The following is a 6872-nucleotide window of genomic DNA, read 5'->3' as shown; positions in this document are numbered from 1 at the left end:
TTCCGGCTCTGCTTCTGAGCATGAACTCCTGGGTGTTTTTAACCTCCATTTCACAGAAAAGGACAAGACACAGGAAACCTGATTTTCAAAATATTTAACTGCCATGAGTTATGGCATGAGTACTGACCACCAAGACTAACGGCCAAGAGGGTGCAAACTGGCTGAAAATCAACCAGTTCTGCAGGGCACCCTCCAAAGTCATACAGGCTAAAGCATCACATTGCGGATACAGATGATGAATTCAGGAGTTGAGGAAGAGAAAATTCATGCAGAGGTGGGAGGAAGGGGTTGGAGGTTGGGCTGAGTCAGGACAAGGAGCTCAGCTATGGACTGGTGTGAGGAGTGCAGTGGAGCTGGACACTGCAAGCAGAATAGGGATATATCAAAGAAGGTCTTAAGGGAAAACAAAGGAGTGCAGACCATGACAATTTGACATGCTCTGGGCTCCAGCCCCCAAGTGCCAGGGGCAGGAGTGAAGCCAACTGAACAAGGATAAGTGTCACCACACAGGAATAGCTTACAGAAAAGTCCGGAAACTGGTGCTCCCTCATAGGGTCAGGACAAGGGTGAAAGAAGTGAGACATACACCCCAGATGCAAAATTTAGGATGTGCGTGCTCAGTCGTTAAATCTTGTCCAATTCTTACAACCCCACGAACTGTAGCCTACCAGGCTCCTCTGTCTAGGGGATTCTCCAGGCAAGAATACTGGAGTGGGTAGCCATTTCCTCCTCCAAGGAATCTTTCTGACCCAAGGATTGAACTTGCATCTCCTGCATTGGCAGGCAGATTCTTTTCCACCGAACAAGCAGGGAAGCCCACAAATTTCAAGGGAATGTCAGAAAACTCAGTCATCAAGATACATAATATTTTAATACAATATATAAAATAACAGAAATTAGTGCAAAAATCTTTGATGAGTAACGTATCACATGTTAATAAAGAAAACAATGACAGGATCAAACCCTGTACTCATTCAGCATAGCCTTACTGTATTCTCCCAAATCCTCGCCATAATGACATATAGCTTCGGGACTTCTCCACCAGCCCTCACACTTTCTTGGATGTGAATGCAGCATCTTCAGGACTTCACCAAGCCAGTGGTGGTTCCTGTGTTCCCTGACTTCTTAGGGGACAAACAATGCCTTCTCAAGCAGCTGGAGGACATTTTTCAGGCCCACTTCTCTGACTCAGGGCAAGGGAAATAACCAAGATGGTCAAACAGGATGTCTCCTTGTCAACAATGGAACTTGGGATATCTGTTTCTGTGAAAGTGAAAGTGCTCAGTCTTGTTCAGTCATGTCTGACTCTTTGTGACCCCATGGACTGTAGCTGGCTAGGCTCCTCTGTCCATGGGCTTCTCCAGAAAAGAATACTAGAATGGGTTGCCATGCCCTTCTCCTGAGATTGAACCCAGGTCTCCGCCATTGCAGGCAGATTCTTTACCATCTGAGCTACCAGGGAAGCCCAGGGATATATATATATTAGGTATATATATATATATATATATATATATATATATATACACACCTAATTCTCTTTGCTATACAGTAGAAACTAACAGCATTGTAAAGCAACTATACTCCAATAAAGATTAATTTAAATAAATAAATAAAAATATAGAGGCAAACTATTATACGTAGGATGGATAAATAACAAGGTCCTACTCTAGAGCACAGGGAATCATATTCAATACCCTGTGATAAGCCATAATGGAAAACAACATGAAAAAGAATGTATATGTGTATAAGTGTGTGTAAGTGAATCACTGGGGCTTCCCTGATAGCTCAGTTGATAAAGAATCCACCTGCAGTGCAGGAGACCCTGGTTCAACTCCTGAATTGGGAAGATCCACTCGAGAAGGGATAGGCTACCCACTCCAGTATTCTTGGGCTTCCCTTGTGGCTCAGCTGGTAAAGAATCTGCCTGCAATGCAGGAGACCTGGGTTTGATCCCTGGGTTGGGAATATCCCCTAGAGAAGGGAAAGGCTATCCACTCTAGTATTCTGGCCTGGAGAATTCCATGGACTGTACAGTTCATGGGGTTGCAAAGAGTCCGACACAACTGAGTGACTTTCACTTTCATTAAGTGAATCACTTTGCTGTACAGCAGAAATTAACACCATATTGTAAATCAACTATCTACATTCAATAAAAATTAAAAAAAAAAAACAATGGAACTAGCAAGAGGTGCAAGTTCATACTACAATCCAATCGAAGTTGCTCTTTGATGCAGAATTATACACTTCCTGCATTCATTACCTTTCTCACTCTACAAATTCTCTGGTCACTCATCTCTATATCCACTGATCCATCCTTCCACTCCTCCATCCATCTACCCACCCATCCATCTATCCATTCATCCACCCATCCATCCATTCATCCTTGTTTCTAACCAAGCATCCATTTAGTCATTCAACCATAAAGTCATTTACCCATATATCCATCCATCTATCCTTTCATCCATTTATGCATCCCTATAGACCATCATCCACCCAAACCCCTTAATCAACCCTCCGCTTACCTACTATGCAAAATCAGCATGTGGGTGTGAAAAGAGCCCCATCACTTACCAGCACACCTACTTAACTCTTCAAATCTAATTTCTTCATCTAGAAAGTGGGTGTGTGTCTTCTCAAAGAACCTTCATAGTGTTGTTATGAGCATGAAAGAACAAGATCCATGTACATGGTAGTTATTATATTATTATGGCAATTATTATTGTTGTAAGATGCTAAAGACAGAAAGAAATAAATCTGGTGAGGGGCCCAGTTTTCCAGCCAAGGTGTTCACTCTGACAAGTGATCTGGAAAACCAGTTAAAGCCATAAGTAACAGTTGCAAAAGGTATAAAATTCTGAGGGGATGAGAGGAGTGACCAGCAGATTTGGTTTAAAGAAAAAGGACAAATGAAGGTGGGCTGAGCAGTGATCCCTAGAACAGTAAGCAGGAGGCAATCTTTTTTTTTTCTTTTGGCCCCACCATGAGACATGCGGGATCTTAATCCCCTGATTAGGGATTGAACCCATGTTCCCTGCCATGGCAGGCAGATTCTTTACCACTGAGCCACCTGGGAAGCCCCAGATGCCCACTTTGTGGAGAACTCTGGACTCAGTTGGCCAGGAGTTCAAACCCCAGCACTCTTAGGTATTAGCTGTGGGGCCATAGCTACTTAAGTGCCTCTGTCATCTCATCTCTATCTTGGGAGGGGAAACAGAGAGAATTAAGAAAGTTTATTCACGTAGAGTACGCACACTGAGTCTAACACATCCCTAGAGGAGGTTGTTGAAAAAAATTTACGCGACATGAGAGTTGGAAGTTAAGTTTTATTTGGGCCAAAATGAGGACTGCAGCCTGAGAGAGCACCTCAGAGCTCCGAGAAACTGCTCCAAGGAGGCGGGGAGGGAGCCAGGTTATACAGAAGTTTTGCAACAAAGGGCAGATAATCAGAAGTCAAAAGGAAAGAAAAAACAGATATCCCAAGTTAAGGAATTAAGTGGTTTTCCATGTATGGGGAGATGCAAGAGTCTGGGCTCACTGAAATCATCCTTGATGTGCAACTCAGCTATCTAGGGCCAGTATCCTGTGTTTGAACATCCTGTTTCCCAGGGCTGCAGTCTGATGGCTTTGAGATGGCACATGTTCTTTCCTTCCTGAGTTTCCCAAGGCTCACCAGCTTACACCAGACTGTGATATCCTTTGTTTACTGATAAGGCAGGAAATATTTCATTTCTCAAGGTAATGACTCCTGGGTGTGGAGGATGAGACCTGCTGTCCCCTCTCAGCCTGCCCAGACTCCAGAAATGCAGCAAGTTGGCACCGGAGCCTGAGACCACACACATCCAGCCCTCTGTCCCCAGAGGCACCAGTCAGCCTGGGCATGTCACCTGCTATACTAGTTTCCGGTTGCTGTGCACGAGATCACCACAAATGTAGGCACTTAAAACAATGCAAATTTATGACCTCACATGTAGAGAAGTCCACATTGTCAACTACAAATTGGCACTTGCCATCCACCTCTACAAGGATTAAATCATGTGTTTCTGCAGCTGCTGACCTTCCACACCCCCGGGAAGGCATTCAGGGTGGAGAGCAGAAATGAGGCATGCTGTACTTGGGGGTGGAGGGTGGAAACTGGCAGGACAGGTCTTTGGATAGTTAAATATTTTCAAGAGCCATTTTGATAAGCTCAATTCTTGTGTCTCCTCATATCTAGAAAAGCAGTAAATTCCTTCATGGTGATATCTGCTCCCCATGACTAGCAGAAACCTTCTGCAAAAAAATATATACTTGATTGCACATACTCCCCCTTCCCCAAAATCATGTCTATGTTGACCTTCCCCCCGCTGCCTCTTTGGAGCAGTTTCTCAGAGCTATCTGAGGTGCTGACTCCCAGACCCCAATTAAGCTTAACTCACAATTCTCATATTGTGCTTTTTTTTTTTTTTTTAAGTCAACCATATGACTTTGGCCAGTTCCTCTCCAGGTCTCACACAGCTGAAAGCAACGGATCAGTGAGGCTGCCTTCTTTTCCAGTGGAAGTGGTGGAGATGAATCTGCTTCCAAGTTTATTCAGGTCATTGGCAGAATTCAGCTCCACATGATTGCTGGACCAAGGTCTCCATTTCCTTACTGGTTGTGCACTGGGGTCATTCTCGGCTCCTAGAGGCCAATCACCTTCATTGGCTCATGGCCCCCATCAAAGTCAGCAATGGCAGGGACAGTCTTTCTTTCTTTCTTTTTTTTATAATTTAATTTAAATTTATTTGTTTTTAATAGGAGGATAATTGCTTTACAATATTGTGTTGGCTTCTGCCATACATCAACATGAATCAGTCATAGGTATGTGTATGTCCCCTCCATCTTGAACCTATCTCCCACCTCCCACCCCTTCCCACTCCTCTAGGTTGTCACTGCTGCTACTGCTTCAGTCGTGTCCGACTCTGTGCGACCCCACAGACGGCAGCCCCACCAGGCTCCTCCGTCCCTGGGATTCTCCAGGCAAGAACACTGGAGTGGGTTGCCATTTCCTTCTCCACTAGGTTGTCACAGTAGAGTCTTTTTCATGGTTCGAAGTTCTCTGACCTCCCCCTGCCTCCTTCCTCTGACCCTTCTGCTTTCTTCTGCTGCTTGGAAGGACCCCCATGATTACATCAGGGCTCTTCAGCTAATCCAGGATAATCTTTCAAAGTCAGCTGATTGGAAGCCTTCATTCCACCTGCAAAGTCCCTTCCCAGCTCTGTGTAGATCATGTTTGATCAAATAACCAAGGCACGGAAACTAGAATTCTGACTGCCACCCCTGGCTCAGGGCTCTGTTGCCAGCACCAGTCCTCAACCACCCTCTGTAGGAGCACAGAGAACCAGAACTGCAGAGACGCCCTCGCAGAGGTGATGCCCAGCTGGAGCCAGAGGAGCCCATGAACTCACCATGCAAGCGGGTGCAGGCAGCGAAGGGCAGAGACAGAACCCAAAACTGAGCCCACATCTGGGTGAATCACTATTACAGTGCCACGTTTGGGGCCAGTGTTTCACCTATAACTAAAGGGCACGGATGTGACAGTCCGTAAAAAGGCTGAGGGCTGAAGAATTGATGCTTTTGAACTGTGGTGCTAGAGAAGACTCTTGAGAATCCCTTGGACAGCAAGGAGATCAAACCAGTCAGTCCTAAAGGAAATCAACCCTGATATTCACTGGAAGGACTGATGCTGAAGCTGAAACTCCAATACTTTGGCCACCTGATGCAGAAGAGCCAACTCATTGGAAAAGATCCTGACATTGGGAAAGACTGAGGGCAGGAGGAGAAGGGGGTGACAGAGGTTGAGATGGTTGGATGGCATCACCCACTCAATAGACAGGAGTTTGAGCAAACTCCAGGAGGAGTGAAGGACAGGGAAGCCTGGTATGCTGCAGTCCATGGGATTGCAAAGAATTAGACATGACTTAGTGACTGAAAACACACAAAGTGTAAACCTGTATTTAACCACTGTGGAAGGCAGCACACCTATCCCCATTTCACAGATGAGGAATCTGAAACCCCAGGTGAGAGAAATACCAGTTTAGGTCATACAGTGAATGTGTGACAGGACTAGAACCAAACATTACTCTAAAACTGATCAGACCAGTGCCGTTCGTGTTTCGGGCCTTCCCGAATGATCCACCAAGGAGGGTCACTGGGGACCCAGCACAGGGAACAAGTTTGGGGTCCGAAGTCTAATATTAAGGCCCTCAGTCCTGCCACTCTCTGGGTGGCTCAGATGGACAGAAAGAGGAGTGGTCCCTGCACACCTGAAGGATAGAACCTTGCAGAGACTGGCCAGGCTTATCCCAAGGCCAGGGGCTTAAATTTCCAAGTAGCAGCAACCATGCAGGGTCATTCCTCAGACAGTTGCCTTAAAGCATACCCAAGGGGAGGCCCAAGGGGCATCCAGACAAGGGCTGATTTATAAACTGATAAAGATCTGCTTTATCTGAAAAGACAGTGTCCTATGGCATTGCTAATCTTCATGCAGATTCAGTGTCCACCCAGAGGCACTGAGCGACCACCATGACGCCCTGTAAGTGCAAATTCGCGAGCTGTACCCATACAGGTCAAATCCAGGACAGAATTCCAGGAATCTGCTCCCCCGGGGGGCCGCACAGGCAGAGTCAGGCAGAGATGGAGGTTTCCTCCTGTCTGAGGGAGGGAGAGGGCTCAGGTCTGATGGGCCAGTGCCAACAGGCTCTGCCGCACCAAAGGCCTAGGACTCCAGAAGAGCAGAGTGAGCAATCGTGGTACTGGGAAGCACACTTACTGGGAACATTAGCATCAATGCTTGGAGCCTCAGTTTCCCCATCTGTAAAATGGAAGGGCAACAACCTGCCCCTTGGCAAAGT

Source organism: Cervus elaphus, chromosome 13 (genome assembly GCF_910594005.1).
Source record: "Cervus elaphus chromosome 13, mCerEla1.1, whole genome shotgun sequence".
In the NCBI taxonomy this organism is placed as follows: Eukaryota; Metazoa; Chordata; class Mammalia; order Artiodactyla; family Cervidae; genus Cervus; species Cervus elaphus.
This window is presented reverse-complemented; position numbering follows the sequence as displayed.